Genomic DNA, 20,895 nt, shown 5'->3' on the forward strand with positions numbered 1-20,895 from the left:
CGAGGGTAACAAACAGCGCGGCGTGTTTTGAAAGCTGCTGTCGACACCGACTAAGGATCTGTGGGGATGTTTGTTGTGTGATTATGCATGCACCCTGTCAGTGAGCCCTATAAGCTCTCACCTCAGTGCTTAGCAGTGTGATATTAACGCACTAGCTGACCCCCCTCCCCCTCTCCCTCCCCCTAAAGACGTAGTAGAAGCAGCCAGTGGTGTAAAGTAGTGGTTCTCAACCTGCGGGTCGGGACCCTCAGGGGGGTCGCCACATTATTCTGGGGGGGCCCAGATGTTGAGCTAAATGTTTTTTTTTTTTTTAGATTGTTTCTCACTCAACATAAGGTTTAAGTGTATATAGAGGGCATCTACACATTTATAGAGGGCATCTACAAAAGTGACAGTTTGAGTACTTTTTAATATATCTAAAATGACAAAATAAACATTAGCCAAATTGTCAAATATTAGAGGCAGAAATTGTGAAAATAGCCAATCTACAGCGTTGTGAGCATGTAGATCTGCTATTTTCACAATTTCTGCCCTATACATACAGTATATGTCAGCCATTTGAAAATAACAGACCTACAAGTTCACAATGCGTAGCGATGTGACGCAGTGCCACTGTGCAGCCTCTGTGGAGATTTTCAACTATTTGAACAAGCATGTGCGGATGTTCCATGGTTTTATTTCTATGCCTGCGCGTTGTTATCGGCAGTCATCGGCTTGAGATGAATTGTACAGGCCTTTTCTGTTCCACCTTGTTATAATACCTTGTTTTGTTTCTAATCTCTCTGTATGTATATATATATATAAATAAAATGTACAGGGGCGTCAATTGGGTATGGCAGGGGTATGCATCTGCCATACCCTGGGTCCAGGGGAGAAAATAAAAGTTACTTTTAAATATAAATCCATGAATGTCTCTTTGTTAAATTACAGTAAAATAAAGTGCACATTTTAACAAAATGGTCACTTTAACAAGGTATTATAATTATATTCTCCACACTTCTATTCTCCCCAGCTTGACAAAATGGTATATTCCCAGGTTCCGCAGGTCAGCTGCACAGGTGCAATGCATTATTGTTAATTGTGGCACATTTACTAACATGCCAAGTTTAGCTGCACTTGAACAATCATTCCAGGCTACCATATCCAGCCCAAGACGTGAAAATAGCCGATCTACATGCTCACAGTTGTGAGCATGTAGAACGTATGTGGACGTCCTGAAGAAGGATGCGGGAGCTGAAAGCTGTAAGGTGTATGGAGAACCGGAACGATTGGAGACTCCGATGGAAGCTCGCCTGAGGGCGACCGAGAGAGACCGTGTTATACAAAATGTAATGCCTCTTTTCCATGAGGACTCCCATCTTTGCCATACCCTAGCTTTTGCTGAACTGACGCCACTGCTGGAACGGTACTTACTTACTAATTTGTGTTTATATGTAACAACGTTGTACAGTATATGTTTAAATCATTACCCTGGGGACTGATTCCCTGACCATCTGGAGGAAAAAGAAGTGTTCCAAATTGCCTATGGGCAAGGCCCCAAAAACGCTTAAAGATGGGGTGCCATGATTGTGTACAAAACTATGGCACCACCTCTTTAAAACGGGTAGGTTGCAAGTTACTGCATTTAAAGTTTATTTTCTGTGTTCCAGGCGTTGGTAACTTATCCTGCTTTGTTGTTAGTGGTTGTAAGTCACTCTGGATGAATGCCAGCCAAATACCCGATGTGAATATAAATCTATTTCAGGGATTAAGCGAGACAGACTCCACAGTGTGGTGGCAGTAAGCTGTTCTACAAAATTCCAAAATCTCCCCACAATGTAGGCGTGCAATATTGCCATTTTGCCGTTATTTTACCCCTTATACTCTAGACGCCAAGTCTCTTTGCCGAAAAGACCCTAACCCTAGAACACGACACGTTGTGAGCTTGTAGATCGCCAAATTTCGCTGAATGTTCACCTACCCTGAATGCTGGTCTATTATGCTCAGTATAAGGACGCTAGGGTTCAAGCAGTGGCGTCAGTTCAGAAAAATCTAAGGTATGGCAACATGACTGGTGTCTTGCACGCGCCAGTCATGTTGCCATACCTTATAGCAACAGGCATGATACATTTATTTTAAGAAGTACATTTAATTTTTTTTCCCACGTTTCTACGGTTTCTTGGGCTGGATATGGCAGCCTGGAACAGTTGTTCAAGTGCAGCTAAACTTGGCATGTTAGTAAACGTGCCAACATTAACAATAATGCATTGCACCTGTGCAGCTGACCTGCGGAACCTAGCTGGGCTCGGAATATACCATTTTGTCAAAATGGGGAGAATAAAAGTGTAGAGAATATAATTATAATACCTTGTTAAAGTGACCATTTTGTAAAATGTTGTATTTGTAGTTATTTTACTGCAATTTAACAACATAATAACCAGAACAGATTGACAAAGAGACATTTATGGATTTATATTTAAAAGTAACTTTTATTCTCCCCCCTGGACCCAGGGTATGGCAGCTGCATACCCCTGCCATACCCAATTGACGCCCCTGGGTTCCAGTTGCTAAACTGATACTGCAGCTATGGAAAATCTACAGTGTATCTATTTTCTTTTTATCGTATTTTTACTTTATGAATGTGAGGCAGGATGTTGTTGAAAATAACATGTCTTCTGGGATCACTTCTGTGGATTAATTAAAGGTTATGATCAAAGTATGTCATGAGAGAATACCCATTTTCATTAGTACAGATTGAAACAAAACATTTTAACATTTTAACCCCAGCATCCATATTCAGGGAAGGAACATTCACCAAAAAGTACAAGCTTAACATTTTCCGTGAGCTTGTAGATCGAAGAGATTTGGTGTAGATCTAAAAAGCACAAGATAAGGACCACACACACAGATAAGGACAGCTCCTCAGAAGTGCAATGTCAGCATCACCCTGAGTGAGCAGCTCCTCAGTCTACTGGTTTCAGCACTGCTATGGGTGGATAGCTCCCCAGTCGTATGATTTCAGCACCACTAAGGATGGACAGCTCCTCTCCAACAGTGGACAAAGCTCTCTCTCTCTCTCTCTCTCTCTCTCTCTCTCTCTCTCTCTCTCTCTCTCTCTCTCTCTCTCTCTCTCTCTCTCTCTCTCTCTCTCTCTCTCTCTCTCTCTCCCCTATTGCGCATTTAAATGTTAATGTTAATAAATAAAAGAAATGAGAAATTCTATAGAAAACTGAGTGGTGATCCTACCCCAGGTTTTCAAAAGGAGATTTGTGTGTATCTGGAGACTGCCCATCAGAATAAAGTAATTTCAAAGAAAGAATTGGAGTACCTGAAATGTAGCCATCCTATACGCCCAGTTTTATACACCTTGCCTAAAGTTCACAAACCTAAAACACAACAGAATAACTATCCAGGCAGACCAGTGGTAGCTGGTATTGGTTCATTATTAGAACCACTCTCCAACTTTGTAGATCATTTCATAAAACCATATGTACAGTCACTACCCTCTTACATTAGAGATTCAATAGATTTCATGAATAAGATCTCAGAGATAAACAATGTGAGTGGTGACTGTCTACTGTTGACCCTTGATGTTGAAAGTTTGTACACCTCTATCCCCCACCAGGGGGGGTTAGCATCTTTAGCACACTATCTTAATAAATATCGCCTAACAAATGACATGCCGCCAAATGAATTCATTTCACAGCTGGCAGAATTTGTATTAAGAAAGAATTACTTCAAATTTGAAGAAGACTATTACCTCCAGATTAATGGGTGTTCAATGGGTAGTACGGTAGCTCCAAGCTATGCCAATTTATATGTTGGTCTCTTTGAAGAAAAGTTTGTTTATAATCCCACAGAGAATCCATTCCTTGACAAAATTAGTAAATGGTACCGATATATAGATGACATTTTCTGTCTTTTTGAAGGGGACACAAATGAACTGAATGAGTTTTTAACACTTCTCAATGGGAAAGACCCCAATTTGAGATTTACAATAGAATATGCTAGAGATAGAGTACACTTTCTTGATATGTGGGTTGAGAAGAAATCAGGTACACTATGTACCACCCTGTATAGGAAAGATACAGATCGAAACACCCTGCTACTGGCCAATAGCTATCATCCCACACCCCTCAAGCGGGGTTTACCAAGAAGTCAATTCTTTAGACTGAGGCGTATCTGTCACACTACAGAAGATTATATCGAGAAATCACTAGACATGAAACAAAGATTTCTAGAACGAGGTTATCCAGAAGATTGTGTGGAAGAAGCTTATCAAATGGCCCTGCAAAAATCAAGAAATGAATTGTTACAAAATAAGATTCCAAACAAAAAGAAATATTCAACTATGTTCAGTACAACTTACACCCCCAACAGTTATACATTGGGACCTATTATTAAAAAACATTGGCACATACTATCATCAGATCCAGCCATATCAGCAGATCTGAAAGATCCACCTCTGATAGTGTATAGAAGAGGTCGCAACCTTAGAGATAGCCTTGTACATGCCAATATAAAATCAGACAAAAAAAGTACACAGACTTTGTTGAAACCTCTCCCGAATGGCTGCTACAAGTGTAGAGGATGTGCCCAATGTAACAATATGGTCAAGGGTAACCATTTTTCTCATCCCCATACGGGGAGAAAATATTCTATCAATGATGTCATCACTTGTACTACTACTCATGTCATATATCTGATCAAATGCCCATGCGGGCTAGTCTATGTTGGTAAAACATCACGCCAGTTAAAACAAAGAATGAGCGAACATAAAAGTACCATAAGGAGAAATGATAGAAACTATCCAGTAGCAGTACATTTCAATGACTTCAAGCATGATATCTCATCATTCAAGTTCCAGGGGATTGAAAAAGTGACTCTACCAGAGAGAGGGGGGAATATAGAGGACATCCTCAACAAAAGAGAAGTTTATTGGATTTACACCTTACAAACACTAACCCCTAAAGGACTGAATGATGAGATTCCATGGCATGTAATGCTGTAAAGAAATGTGGGATTATTGAAGATTATGGAGAATATGTTTATAGATGGTGCATCCAAGATACACAGAGACACTTGTTGATTATACTGCACAGTTTGGAATGTTTTATGAAAGCTGTAAAGCCGATGTTCACATTTCTGAAATGTACAGTTTTGAAACTTTTTGTAAATAATGAAAATATAGACCTAATTGTATGTGTGTATAGGGTTGTCATCGACCACACACAGGTGAGAGACAATCACTGAGAATCACTCCTCGAGAGGAGTGAGATTGTCTCACACCTGTGAACAGGAAGGGGAGTGTATATATATGAGAGGGGTGCACAATGGCTGTAAGACACATTTGAAGAAGGTCAGGGGACCGAAACGTCTGTCAACTAAAATAAAGATGAGCAGCTGAGCAAGAGCAGAGTGCGGGAGTTTTTGTTCATGAAATATATTTTCATGATTTCTTCAGTATTCACAGTCCTACGCACCTGCACCTGAATCTAGTGGATGTGCGAATACTTCCCCTAAATAAATAAAAGAAGAAAACCATTTTGTAACCAGTTCTTTAAGATGGGCCAGTTGTAATAGTGGGCCCAGGGCATTCAGCCCACCCACAGTGCCATGTCTGCTTCACTCTCACCCTTCTCCTCCCTCTATTCTATACATCAGTGTTGGGGAGACACACTTCACACCTTGCACATTGTTCTGTTCTGCCTTATCTTCCTTCCCCTGTGCCTCCTCTCCCTCAAATTACCTCCCTCCCATATACGTTATTAGGAGGATCGCCCTTTCTTCCTAAACCTTTCTCCTATCTTCACTTCCCCACTTCCGCCCAACCCTAACCTTTGTCTTCCCCAAGCCCCCTCCTCTCCAATCCTCTCCCCATCTTCCTTTTCTTTGTCTGCCAGATAGAACGGCCTTGGGAGCCCCCCATCCGCAGCCAACCATGACATGTTTCTGATAGGCTCGTAAATCTCCCCTGACAGATGGATAAGTGTATTACATGCAGTGGCCATAGAGACAATGGAACAGATATGCCCCCCTTAAGATGGCTGTATGCGATCTGCTATCTGCTCTTTGACTTTTTTTATTAAACTACAGTGCCCAGAAGAAAGTTTAGAGCTCAATCCATACACTTTTCCAAATAGAGCGTGATCTGGCCAGTTTTCTGAATGTTGCTATATCAGTGGTGCCCAACACATTTTCATGTCAAGGAACCCCAAAATGATATGTATTTGGCCATGGATCCCCAAGTAAAAAATCTTTGCTTTAAAATAATATATATTCAAGGATTTGCACACATTTTCACAAAGAACTAAGCTAAAAACGACACAGATGCGTTCCGGGTTCTAATGGGTTAAACTCCAGTGCCACACTTTTTTCAAACGGAGAGAGATCTTGCCATTCCTTTTGTGATTCTCCTTGCAAAGTCATTTCTTTTCCTCCTCAGATGAAAGGAAAATGGGGATGTGAGGTGCAGAATAAAGTCTTGGATGACACTTGATCTAAGACCTGCTGGGGACAGGTGACATTCCAGGGTGCTGTATGATGGACGGTAACGCCAGCCTCAGAAAGTCAATTGAATTATTATTAGTGGCCAAGGCTACGAAGTGGCAAATGGCCACTCATTGATATTGGACTTCATCATTATTCCGCCACTTTTTCACTTGTGGCTAGACCGTGCAGTCGCTTTTTACGAAACTCGGCAGTATGGCAGAGGACTATGCCAAACGGCTAAATCGCGAAGCTCGCAACAATCGGCCAAAGGGTGGCGCTGTAGGAAGCCTTTGAAAAATGCCAACTTTGAACTGGTGTAGCTCATGCCCTGTTTCAGGTACAGCAATGAAACCTGTATACACTTATGCGTCTCCTCATGCCGAACAACTTTTACGCTCTGACTTTTGACCTCTGACCTTTACTTCTCCCACAATTTTGAATTATATGAAAAACAGTCAAAATCTATCTCCTCCTGGGATTTTCGCGTAACGTGCGCGAAACTTTTTTTACATGAACTTTGGACCAATGCGGTCAGATCTGTCTCGGCAGATTTCTTTTAAAGCGAAACATTATTTTTTAATAATTCACTCAATGTTGCAGTTTTATGCAAATTATTCTTCTGCCTCTAAATCATACATGCAAAGTGACACGTTCATGGCATTTGGCAAATATGTCGAGGGTTAGTCCAAATATCACTGAAAGCAATCTTACTCCAATTGGCCAAAGGGGGGCGCTATACGAAGCGTTTGAAAACTCAAACTTTAAAGGGGCATAAGTCATGCCTCGTTTCGTTTGAAGACATGCAACTTGCTTACACGCGTGCCTTGACTCAAGCAGAAGACATCTGTGTCTTTGTTAAGTAAGCTCCGCCCTTAGATTTTCCGCAATGTTGAGCAGTTTGTAAAACACTTAAACCCGCTTTTATTCCGGAACTTTCGCGTCACGTGCACGGAACTTTTTTTACATGAACCGTGGACCAATATCTAAAGATATGTCAGATCGGATTTTTTAAAAATTGAAACATGATTTTTTAATAATTCAATTCATATTGCGGTTTTATGCAAATTATTCTTCTGCCTCTAAAACAAACATTCAAAGTAATATTTTCTCACTGTGCAGAGCTGTGCATAGTTCACATGGTAAGGCCTTTGTCTATCATTCCAGAAGTCTCCTGTTCAAGCCTTACCTCATGCATTTAAAATACATTTTACAACATTTTGCCGTGAAAACCCTGGTATTGCAACTAAACATGGCAACCCGACCAAACATGGCAACCTTCTTAAGCAAGAGTATAAATAGTGGTTGAGTTGAGGCCACTCCCCCCCTCTCAGATTGTTTGGAAGCTGCATGGTGCTGCTGGTTGCTGCTACTCACTGCTACATTATGCAGCAGCTGCAGGTCTGTACACTGTTCATTATTCCAACAACTATTCCAATTTCTAACAGTTTTATTCATTATACTTACCCATACTATAATTTGGCTTTTAGATTTACCTCACCTGACCATACCTACCCGATCCACTCGATACACTGGCTGTGTGTGATGGAGGAACAATGTGACTTGGTAAGCTAACCATGTGCTCTGAAATGTTATGTTGTTTTTGGTTTTGGGATCTAAATGTTAAACGATTTCTTTTGGAATGTAATGCTTGTATGTTAGCTGCAACGTTGATTATTGAATTGATGTATTTTGAGTTTAATGCCAATGCCTAGTTGGGCAGATTAATGGAATTATTTTGTTTCAAGCCTGTAGTGCAGCAGATTATTTGAATTTTTGTTTTTCTATTCATTTGGCCTTTTTCTTTGATCCAGGCCAGGTTTATTGCCTAGAACTGAATCTGAAAGATGGCGAGCCTGCAGAAAGACTGACACAATCCTGTCTGACCTATGGTTATGGGTAGGAAAAAGCAGCCGCAGTGACACTTATTCCTAGTTTCATTTTATTTTTAAATGGAATGTTTTCTTCATTTCCACATGCAATGTTTTGGTCCCGGTCAGGGGCGTCACACCAAATTCTGGGCCCTGGGTACAAGGATTCACAGCGGGCCCCCCATGAATGTTAACTATTGAAAAATAGCAGATATACAAGCTCACAGCGCGGCACCGAGTGCCACGCTGCGAGCTTGTAGATCTGCTATTTTTGAAAAAAATGTGAAAATGTGTGCAAGAAACATATGTTTCCATGTCAGTGATGCTCAAACTTTTTCATGTGAAGGACCCCCAAAATTATATGTATTTAGCCACGGACCCCCATCTCAAAATATTTAGTTCCAGGGACACCCCAGAAGCAAAATTTGAGTTACAAATGTTCGCTTAAAAAAACACATATATTCAAAGATTTGCACACATTTTCACGACTTTTCAAAAATAGCAGATCTACAAGCTCGCAGCGCGGCACCGACGCGCTGTTAGCTTGTATATCTGCTATTTTTCAATAGCTAAAGTTACTAGGGCCCCTCCAACTTGGGCCCTAGTAACTCAGTCCCACTTTCCTACCCCTTGTGACGCCCCTGTTCCCGGTCCCCAAGTCACAATCAGTCACACAGCTGCGCAGCAATTGATAATCATCACCACACCCAGTATAAAACCGTCAGTCTGCAGTTTGCTCAGTGAGGTGCACATCACTGGAGCTGCTGCAGATCTGTACTGTTCATTATTTCAACAACTATTCCTATTTCTAACAGTTTTAATTCATTCATTCAGTTTAATTCATTCACCTCAGCTCACCTCACCTGGCTGGAAGATAAATTGGTAAGTGAACATGTGGCTCAGAAATGTTTGTTTCTGGTTTTGGGATTGGAATGTAAAAAGATTCATTTCGGGAATGTAATTATTGCTTGTAGATAAGCTGCTAAGTTGATTATTGATGTGTTTTGAGTTCAATGGCAAGCTTGTAGATCAGCAGATTTGTCGACTTTATTTTGTTTTAAGCTTGTAGATCGGCTGATTAGTTTTTTTTTATTAGTTTATATTGTCAGGAGTGTTTAGTTGTGGATGATTGCCTGTGTCCACTATTGTTTGGGGTGTGGCCTCATCTCTTTCTTTAATGTAAGCATTTAACTAAAGAGATGTGAGTATTATTGCGACTGTTAGGTCGCAGTTACTATCGAAACCTCCACCGGCTGTCACTCTGTCCGTGTGACATCATACTTTTGCCCTATTCATATCTCCGCTACCATTGCCCCTATCCATGCCAAACTTTGCACACACTCCTTGGCTGCCTGATTTCTCATATGGCCCTCCAGCGCCACCATGAGGCCGATTCTTGCAAAACATTTTTCAACACTGCTCCTACAGATTTTGGCCTAAAATCACGCAAATTGGATGGCAAATCACAACCTCCAAATCAGCAGATCTGTTGACTTTATTTTGTTTTAACCTTGTAGATCGGCTGATTAGTTGATATCTTTTTTTTATCCAGGCCCTGTTTTTTGCATGTGAACTGAATCTAACTGATGGCTTTGTTTGGTTTTCAGAAAAACTACATTTCCCAGAATGCAGCAGCTAAGATGGCTGCTTGTTGCAATCAGTTTGATTTGTCAGCACCTGGCCGCAACACAGCTTCTCCGAGTCAGGCAATCCAAATGTTTTTGCTCTTAACCACCGAGCTCTGCTTCACTGTGTAGCTGGCTCTCGAAGGGACTCTTCCAGCGAGCAGTAAGCAAAACTCCACTATGTTCATTTGCTCTGTATTTTGCCACATTGCTAATGGTGGTTCTATCTGTTCCCATTGTAGGCAAATTAGGAGCTGCATCTGAATCTTGGAAGAGAAATGGCATGTGTTAATGGAAGCAACGGCATACTGTGAAACATGTGTTTCGAATGTAACCCCTGTTTGTTAAGTTCTGGAAAGAAGCATATTTTGAGTTAAAAGCCCCGGTTTTGGGAAGAACTTTATTTCATGTTTTAGGGGAACGCCCCATTGAATAAAACAACGCTTATTGCGTTTTCACCTTGAGAACTGTTTCCGTGTGCTGGTTTGGGTTCAGACTTCACAATACTTAATGTTTAAAAACTTTATTTGAAGACGTGTTAAAAGGCCCGGTTTTGGGAAGAACTTTATTTCATGTTTTAGGGGAACGCCCCATTGAATAAAACAACGCTTATTGCGTTTTCACCTTGAGAACTGTTTCCGTGTGCTGGTTTGGGTTCAGACTTCACAATACTTAATGTTTAAAAACTTTATTTGAAGACGTTTACTACTTGAATTATTTGAAAACATTGTGATTTAAAAGACATGCCTGAAAATGGCTAGGTTGTTAACCCTCTGTTTTGAAGGTTTACAACCTGATGACCAACTCTTCAACAAAGACAACTAATGAAAAAGTTGGAAAATAAAGATATTGAGTTAAAACCTTGAGTTCTTTGGAACTATTTTATGTCTGTTGCATATAGTCTTTTGCATACATGTTGTGTAGAGGTCAATTTGTGCTTTCACCAATAACTATGCCGATTAGTGTAAAATCGGCAGAGTCTGTCATTTATAGCGCCACCAGAAGGCCGAAAACGCATTCTTCGATATTACTCCTTCAGATTTTATCCGATAATCACACAAATGGGCACACAGTATCTCTACAGTGATGTAATCATGATGGATTTGTCCAATATCATATTCTATCTAATTGGCTAACATTGAATTCCAAGGTTTGCAGGATTGCTCCTTTTTGAACAAAATGTCTCAAACGCAGCCTGCTATTTGTGTGAGATTTTGCACGCACATTCCCACTAGGCCAAGGAACAGATGCCACCCTTCTCACATTGGCCTGTTATAGCGCCACCAGCGGGTCAATTTTTGCAAAACCCATTTTTGGAACAAAATGCCTCAAATCCCGCATGCAGCGTCCGATTGCCGTGAAAGGCCAAAGAACACGTGGTACCCTTTTGACTTTGGCCTATTATAGTCACCACTAGGCCAAAAAAAAACACCTGACCTGCCGGAGACCTGTTCGGAAGAACACTGCTTCCAGTTTTTCTTTGATTTCTTCTTTGCTTTCCCTTGATGCTTTTTTGCTTTCCTACTTTTTCTACCTTGGCCACTTTATCGCTGCTTGCAGCTATATTTATTATTATTATTCTTTATTCCACCGTCAGCACAGCAAATTGGAACGAGCGACTTTTCAATCACAAGAGATGGTGTAATGTCACCCATCTGCCGTCTCCCCGTAGGACCAGAATAACTGATGGAAAAAACATGGCACTTGTGAAAAAAGGTCACGTTGCCCTCAAATGTATTGAGTGTAAAAAGTTAAACCCACAGCGGCCATTTATCCATTTGTAGACAGTTCAGCCCCACTGATCTCACTGAACCCAGTTTCGGCACAGAAATGGGGTCAAATTCATTGTACTGCTATGCCACCAGAATATGGAATGCATTCCATATTCTTGTGGCATAGCAGTAGAATGAATTTGACCCCATTTCTGTGCCGAAACTGGCAAACTAAAGTTTGACTCCTTACCCTCCTTCAAAACCGCTCTAAAAGAGCACCTACAGGTGGCTGCAAATTGTAGCAAACTGTTAATAAAGTATTCGATAAATCAAAAAAGAGTAAACTATTGATTGTGTGATTACTATCTTGATTACCTTTCTGAATAATCAAATAAATGTTTTAACTGTTGTATATATCAATGAATAAAAGTTAAAGAAATGCCAATAGAATGTTATTTATTGACTAAATAGATCTGCTATTTCTTCTTTTTGCTATTATTTAAAATAGAAAACTAGATTAGTTCAATTAAGTGTTGCATCCATGATTAGTACAGCCTCTGAGTTACATTAACACTGAGGTTTTACTGTGCAGTAAAAGAATCATTATGTCTGTCGTCATAGAGACATTATCCATCACTACCACCGTTAGTAGTAAACAGGACGGAAATAACTTGTGCTCAGTTTCTCACTCTCATTTTCATAATCTTTACTGACACATCACATGTTTACATATGTAAAGAAGTGTGTAATATATTTTTTGTGAGTGCAGAGAAGGGAGAGGACATAGAGGTAGAGTGAGAACAGACAAGAAATGAACATGGGATGGAAACGGATGGTTAAATTAACAAAGATATGTCCATTATGTACTGTACACAAAGTGTTTGTGACAGGTATGTAAATGATGTTTAGAACATTTGCATAATGTGCAGGTGTGTGTGCATGTTCTTTGACAAACACTGGCATCGTATATGTACAGTAGGTGTGTGCATAACGAACTGCCATTTGGCAGGCTTAAGAGAAAGTACCAACACGGCAAAGTACTTGTCAGGGCGAGGGGTCCCCAGTTCAAATATCATTGTGTAGTTTTTGTCTCATTCCTGAGCCAATATGTTTATCGTCGTTGTCGGGTGGAAACTTTGTATGTCCAAAACCGTTTGTTTTTTATCATTTAAAAAAATTAACTAAACTGATGAAAACAGCCGATCTACAAGCACACAACGCCTCACACCGTGAGGCGTTGTGTGCTTGTAGATGGGCTGTTTTCACTACTTTTGTGCGACGGCCTTGTCTGATGAAGCAGGGCTTTACACACGCTTTAAAAACGTAAACATTTGAAACTTGGAGATACGAGTTTTCTGCCAGACAGTAGTCTCGCGTAGCCAGACAACTATTCCACAATCTCTGAATGCTATATAGAGTTTGGAACAGCAGCTCCCGAACGGCGAGTAATGGAAACGGGCATTACCGTTCAAGAAAATATATTTTAAAATTTCCTTTCTGCTAAGCAGCAAGCTAAATATGCTTATATGATTTTTATTTATATAATGATAAATGTGTGCGATGTGAGACGGAAACGGAAGTGACAAGGAGGCTTCACTTCCGCTTTAACCGGTACTCATCGTTCTTCTCTCGATGCACCAGACTGTAGACGGGAGCATTTCCAAATCGCGGAGTCAACAGTCTGGCCACGCGAGACTAGCCAGACAGTGACGTTATGTTTATTCAGCAGGTGCCATAGTGTTCTATCTAATATAATACACATAAAATCTAATAACCTAAAATATAATTTGGGTCAATAGGAGACTCTGAGTCTCCCAAATCTCTCTCTCTCTCTCTCTCTCTCTCTCTCTCTCTCTCTCTCTCTCTCTCTCTCTGTGCTATTTTGCTCTCTCGCTGTCTCTGCCTCCCATTCATGTCCCTTCAATTCAATTTGCTTCATTAGCATGAATATCAGATAAACAGCTTTGCCAAAGCGTTTTCAGAACCTTTGGAAGGATAAAACGGCATAATGGAGTAAGTAACATTTGAAAATAAGGCTATAATGTGTGTGTGTGTGTGTGTGTGTGTGTGTGTGTGTGTGTGTGTGTGTGTGTGTGTGTGTGTGTGTGTGTGTGTGAGAGAGAGAGAGAGAGAGAGAGAGAGAGAGAGAGAGAGTGTGTCTTATTACTTGGTTAATAACGGGATTGGGTCCTTGTGTATTCAGGTCTGACCTATTAGTGAGGGTTACGGTATGTATAAATTCAGGCAAGAAAATTGGAGCCTTCAAACCAAGCGACAATAGCAGGGCTGGATTAACACCTCAGAGGGCCCCTGGGCACTGAAGCGCCAAGGGACCCCGTGTGCGCGTAAAATGTTTTGTAGGCATAATTAGGCATGTAGGTCCAATATAACATCTGCAGCAGCAGTTGGCTCAGCGGCCCGGCAGAGTTTTAATCAGTTTCATGAAATATTGTATATTGTACAGTACTTAACACACAATCAGCACGTTTCAGCAGTATTCTCGCAGCATTTGTTTCAGGGGGTGGTGGACATCATTTATTTCATTCTGATAAAAAATAAAAAAAAATGTTTTTAGTTTTTTTTTGGAGGGCCCTTGATGCCCAGGGGCCCCTGGGCACGTGCCCAAAGTGCCCATATGGTAGATCCGGGCCTGGACAATAGAACTGTGAAATGCGCTAAAGATAAGGATTAGTTAATTGACTGGATTATATCGATAGATTTAGACCAGTTTATTGCAATATTAGTTGTAGCCCCATTACTCCTGCCAGTGGACCTTCCAAGTAGAAAACATTTGGGGGGGAAAAAAAGATATTTTCAGGAAAGATGTCTGTTTTTCAGTCAGTCAGTCAGTCAGTCAGTCAGTCAAAGAGGTGTATCAGCTAGGGGGCACGGTAGCGTAGTCGCTAACGCTGTCACAGCTACAATGTCCTGGATCGAGTTCCGGCTGGGGACGCTGGGGGCGTGTTCTCTCCTACGTGTTATCAGTGCCCATACCCTGGGTGGGGTTTGCGAAAGGGCCTTTCTGTGTGGAGTTTGCATGTTCTCCCTGTGTCCCCTAGGGTAGGTACCCTCACAAAAAACATGCAGTAATGCTGGGCTCTATACTGCCTCCCCCTGGCCAGCTGGGGCGCCTGATGGAGGGGAAAGGAACTGGTTAGAATAACATGTTCCTTCCATAATGCTATGTCCACCCGGGGAAACTCCCCCACCAGGTGAAAAGAAGCGGCTTGGATCCTCATGCATAGAAGGAAGTATGAGGTCAGTCTGTGCTCTCCCCTGGTTGGCAGAGGGAGTGTAGCACCCAGGATTACATTACACCAGGGTTCCCCGATTAGTTTTCCCCAAGGGCCGAATTATGTCTAGGGTACCAAGCCGAGGGCCACAACATTGCAGGGGGCGACGGTGGCGTTCCCGCAACTCCAGCGACAGTTCAGATATGGTTGTTGTTGGGTGAAAATCTTGTATGTCCAAAACCGTTCGTTTTGCGTTTATCATTTTCTGTATGGAGCACACAACGCCTCGCGGTGCGAGGCGTTGTGTGCTTGTAGATCTGCTGTTTTCACTACTTTTGTGCGACGGCCTCGTATGATGAAGCATTTTGAGATACGAGGTTTCCACCCAACAATGACGATATACTAGTGTTGTTGCTGCTCTTATACCACCTTTATTACTGGGGTTGGTGGGGGCCAGACAGTAGCCCCCGCGGACCGCAAATGGCCCGCGGGCCGCCTATTGGGGAACCAATAGGCACTGGGTGAAAAAAAGGAGTATCAGCTGGTCAGGGTACAAGAAGTGGTGGTAACACCTGCAGCGGAAGTACATTTCCTCAAGTACTGTACATTCTTTAGGTTTAGTGGAGTATCTCCAATTTACTTTCACTTTTCATTATATCTCTGAGGTAAATAATGTACTTTTAAGGTGGTTGAACAGTGCACTGCGTGTTTTCGTTGCGTTTTGGAAATCCGAAAGCGGTAGGCCAGGGAGAGAGAGAGCAAAGAGAGAGAGACCAAGGGACTCAGTGCGACAGCTGCGAAAATCGAGAAAAATCAACCCTGGTCCGAAAATAAATACGAAACGGGCGGCAGTGTGCAAACGTGATTGACATAGCGTGAGGTCGATTTTTTTATTCACGCACTCCGAAATTCACTCCGATATTCGGCCCGAAAAACGCAGCAGTGTGCAAAGACCTTTACTCCACTACAATTATCTGAAAAATGTAGTAACTAGTTACTAAACATGCATAAACCACTCAAGCTCTAAATATATATTTTCTGCATTCATCTTCTTTTTTCCCCTAATTTTTTTTCTCTTCCACGTGGACCGATGCGTATAGATTACTGCAGGGGTTTTCAAAGTGGGTGACGGGGCACCCTGGGGTGCCGTGACAGCAGTCCAGGGGTGCCGCGAGATAAGTTGATAATATTTGGAATTTATTTGGACACAAAAATATTATTTAGTATAACTTTAAACTTGAACTACAAAGTTATTTCCAGGCAGCTCTAATATAACCAAAATGGCTATTATCTAAAATATCGTCACTGTCGGGCAGAAACCTTGTATCTCCAAGTTTCAAATGTGTACATCTTTTGCCCTGCTTCATCATACAAGACCGTCGCACAAAACTAGTGAAAACAGCCGATCTACAAGCACTTGTGTGCTTGTAGATCTGCTGTTTTCACTAGTTTAGTATATTTTATAGATGAGAAATACAAAACGAACGGTTTTGGACATACATGGTTTCCACCCGACAATGACGATATGCTATAAATATAAGGTGCTGGGAGTGAAAATTATAATGTAGAGGTGCCTCGGATTAAAAAAATATTTATGGGGTGCCCTGAGACAAAAGAGTTTGGGAACCCCTGGATTACTGTACACCAGTGTCAGTTTACTTTATGTGGATTATGCGGTGTACACGCGCTGTTTGCACCTTAATCCCATGAACAACACGCCGACCTTATGTTTTGAGTGTTTTAGCATCACATACAGACAGTATACAGTACATCTGCTGCTATATGCTCACGCACCTTTATGTCTTACCTCAGGTCATGCAGGCAATTAACTTGTCATTTCATTTTCCTCATGAGAGTCGCAGGCTCACAGCTGGAGCTATAATATAAACACTGTAATATTCATATTATGTTCTGTCTATTGTTGATTAACCAAATGGTGTTATTTTGTTTACAATAATGAAAGCACTTGAATGCATACTCCCCATACAGTAGGTTTATGTATTTGCATAAGGACCTTGTATGTAGCAGAATGCACCTCAAGTGCTAGAACCGATGGACAAAATGTATTGGTACCAGTGGCGTATCCAGCACTCCACAGTTGGGGGGGACATATTTTGACCAGCCCACATTGGCCGTGCGCGAAGCGCACGGCCCGGCGATTCGGCCGCACGCGAAGCGCGCGGCCAAAAAAAAATCGGTTATTTTATGTTCAAAAACGGTTATAAATCGGTTATTTTTTGCCTTTGGATATTTTGGGTTGATTTACTGCTGGTTCTTCAACTTAGAGGTAATCTATTAGATCAATAGATATCAGATCACCATCAGACACACACTACTAGCATGAACTTACTTGGCTTCATCATCAAACTCTTCAGTCTTGGAGCCTAGAGTAATCCCATTTCCTGATTCCCTGTGTGCACAGAGCACTAGCATTTTGAGTCTAGAGCCTCCCTGAACAAGGCTGTGATTGGCCAATATAACCCCAGCAGGCAGCAATGTTCCCCATGGGGGAAAAAAAGACACTGAAATGTCCACAGGGGGTCGCTACATCACCCGTTTTGCCTACAGGCAAGATGTGAAATGGGAAAATAGCATCAAATAACGCCATCTTCTTTATATGGGCCATGGCCATGATGGTATGAACTGATGAACATCCAATTTAAACTTTATCAAACCCTATGGAAATCAAAATTCCAAAATATGTCTAGACACACCAGAGTCAAAGCTCAACTTTTATAGATTATAACATTATACTCAATTGGCATTTTAAAGCTTGCCTGCAACTTTTTGAAATAGTTTTCAGTTAATCTTTTCAGTTAAGTCATTCTCATTTTCATACGCTCCATAAGTTTTGCTATGACAAACCAGGAAACTTTGGAATATATATAATGGAGAAAGACAAAGGTACAGTCATTGTGTGGTGAACACAAATATTTACTTCTTTCAAAGTAGTAAAATATTGGTATCAAGACAAGTAACACTTCAGTGCGTAGGAATACAGTGCGTGCCATAGCAATACTGTTACAAGTACAATAATAAAAAAATAAGGGATTTTACAAGTCAAATGCTTGTATTTAAATGGTGCTAGGCAACAAAAAGAACATTTTACTTAAATAAAAATAGCAATACCACAATAAAAATACCTTTTTAAGTGCCTGTATTCAACATTTGGCTACATTAAAAGTGTAAAATAAGTATTGACAAGACATCAAATTAAATTGCTAGGTTATAATTAAACCCTCTAAACAGTATGTACTGTTGATTGGATTGATATAAAATGTTTCAAGTGATTGAATTCAAAATGTTGCTTGATTGATAGTGCAAAACTAAAGGATTGATATCAAAATAAATGAAAATAAGGATTAATAGTGTTTCTCAAAATGAACCCTTAACACAAGTCTGTAACTCTGACAGTGTGCAACTACAGTGCTAAATTCAAAATGTTGCTTGATTATATTTGCAAAACTTAAAAGTATTGATCAAAATAAATTAAAATACATTCAAATGTGCTAGGTTCTACTTGCACTTAAACCCCAGCATCGGTATTGTGAGGAAATAGCAGCCACAATAATACTGTTAGAAGTAAAATCTCCAAGACCTCATTCGGCCACTCCAACTTCCAAGACCTCATGCGGCCATTTGAAAAATGAAGGTCAAAACTACTGCTGCAGTAGACACTGTCAGGAAATTGAAAACTATGAATCATAAAGTGCCCGCAGCCCACCTTGGGCCGCAGCCCACCTTGGGCTGCAGGCTGCAGCCCACCCTAGCGCAGCCCACTCTGGGCTGCAGCCCACCCTAGCGCAGCCCACCCTGGGCTGCAGCCCACCCTAGCGCAGCCCACCCTAGCGCAGCCCACCCTGGGCTGCAGCCCACCCTAGCGCAGCCCACCTTGGGCTGCAGCCCACCCTAGCGCAGCCCACCCTAGCGCAGCCCACCCTAGCGCAGCCCACCTTGGGCTGCAGCCCACCCTAGCGCAGCCCACCCTAGCGCAGCCCACTCTGGGCTGCAGCCCACCCTAGCGCAGCCCACCCTGGGCTGCAGCCCACTTGTCCCCCCCGTCCCCCCCATTAGATACCCCCCTGATTGGTACTGTTGCATTATTTGATACTCTGATTCTTCTGTTTCTTATTCCCTTGTAGTAGTACTACAGTAGGCCTAGTAGTTGTAGCAGTAGTATAAGTAGAATTAGTAGTAGTAGTAGTAGTAGTTGCGACCGTCAGGTCGCAGTTACTGCCAAAACCTCCACCGGCTGTCTGTCAGTCAGTCTGTCCGTCATGTCACACTTTTCCCCAACTCATATCTAGGCCACCGTTGCCCCAATACATGCCAAACTTTGCACATACACTCTTTGCCTGCCAATCCACAACCTCCACCCCTCCAGGGACCCCTGGAGACCCCTGGAGCTCCAGGGACCCCCAGGGACCCCCAAAAAACTGCAAAAATGATCAAATGCCGTAACTCGGGCTAGGAGCGACCGGGAGAGCCGGGGCCGGTACCCACGCGTTCGCCTCGGCGGCGCCAAAAGATCCATCAACATGAATCTGTCCCATATAGCGCCACCATCAGGCCCAACACATTTTTGTACACTGCTCCTACAGATTTTGCCCTAAGATCACACAAATCGGTACACAGTATGTCTACACTCATGTCATCAACATGGATCTGTCCCATATAGCGCCACTATCAGGCCGATTTTTTGGACACATTTTTGGACACTGCTCCTACAGATTTTGCCCTAAAATCACGCAAATCGGTACACAGTATGTCTACACTCATGTCATCAACATGGATCTGTCCCTGCCACCATCAGGCACAACACATTTTTGGACACTGCTCCTACAGATTTTGCCCTAAAATCACGCAAATCGGTACACAGTATGTCTACACTCATGTCATCAACAAGGATCTGTCCCATATAGCGCCACCATCAGGCCCAACACATTTTTGGACACTGCTCCTACAGATTTTGCCCTAAAATCATGCAAATTGGTACACAGTATGTCTACACTCATGTCATCAACATGGATCTGTTCCATATAGCGCCACCATCAGGCAGATTTTTTCAAACACATTTTTGGACACTGCTCCTACAGATTTTGCCCTAAAATCACGCAAATCGGTACACAGTATTTCTACACTCATGTCATCAACATAGATCTGTCCCATATAGCGCCACCATCTCGCCGATTTTTTAAAACACATTTTTGGACACTGCTCCTACAGATTTTGCCCTAAAATCACGCTGCGACCTGACGGTCGCTTATCTCCCGATTAGGGAGTCTTACTGGTAGTAGTAGTAGCAGGAGCACAACAGTATTACTATTATATGGAACTAGAACAAAAATAATTGTATTCTTCTGCACTCATACACAAGCTGTAACACAAAGAAACCTTGAACATTGAGGGCTACTATCTGCAAGATTAAACGAAGTACCTGGTAGCAAAAAGACTCCAGTTGAGCCCAGTTGAGCCGGTACCATGAAGTGGGGAAAGTAGCTCATTTGAATATAGAGAACAGAAGCAATTCTTTTTTCTTTTTTTTAATCTTCCCCCATCTTTATTTTTCTTTTCTCACCCACAGAGTCTCCACTAAGACACGGATCTAAGTGCGAGCGGGAAATCTGGAGCCTTCCTCGCTTTTCAAGTGACAGACAAAAGCAATGGGAGAAAATCAAGGCCTGTGGCATAATTGGGGATCATTTGGCGACGCGGCAACGGAACAAGGCTATGCATGTAAAAGGAAGCGGTTGGCAAGGGCCACACTTTGATTGTGCGATGCTAACAAGAGGTTCATTGCGAGGTCCCTTGTGTTTCTTCTCGTTTTTGTTGCACTGCCGAGCGCTTTGTAATGAGCTCGTTCTCACAAAGCGCACAAGTGAAAAGCCCATGATAAATGATGTCAGTGATCTGCGATGTTAATATTTTAAATGATTTATGAATGAGAGAGAGACAGACAGAGAGACAGACAGACAGAGAGAGAGAG

At 41.9% G+C, this 20,895-nt stretch overlaps 1 protein-coding gene across 1 annotated transcript in view; it reads right to left on the reverse strand.

Annotated features, from left to right (window-relative positions):
• LOC308293038 (uncharacterized protein) overlaps positions 1–20,895 on the reverse strand; it is a gene marked incomplete at both ends in the record, with an annotated part of 240,708 nt that overhangs the window by 56,444 nt on the left and 163,369 nt on the right.

Source organism: Nannobrachium achirus (genome assembly GCF_963921795.1).
Source record: "Nannobrachium achirus genome assembly, chromosome: 10".
Lineage (NCBI taxonomy): Eukaryota > Metazoa > Chordata > Actinopteri > Myctophiformes > Myctophidae > Nannobrachium > Nannobrachium achirus.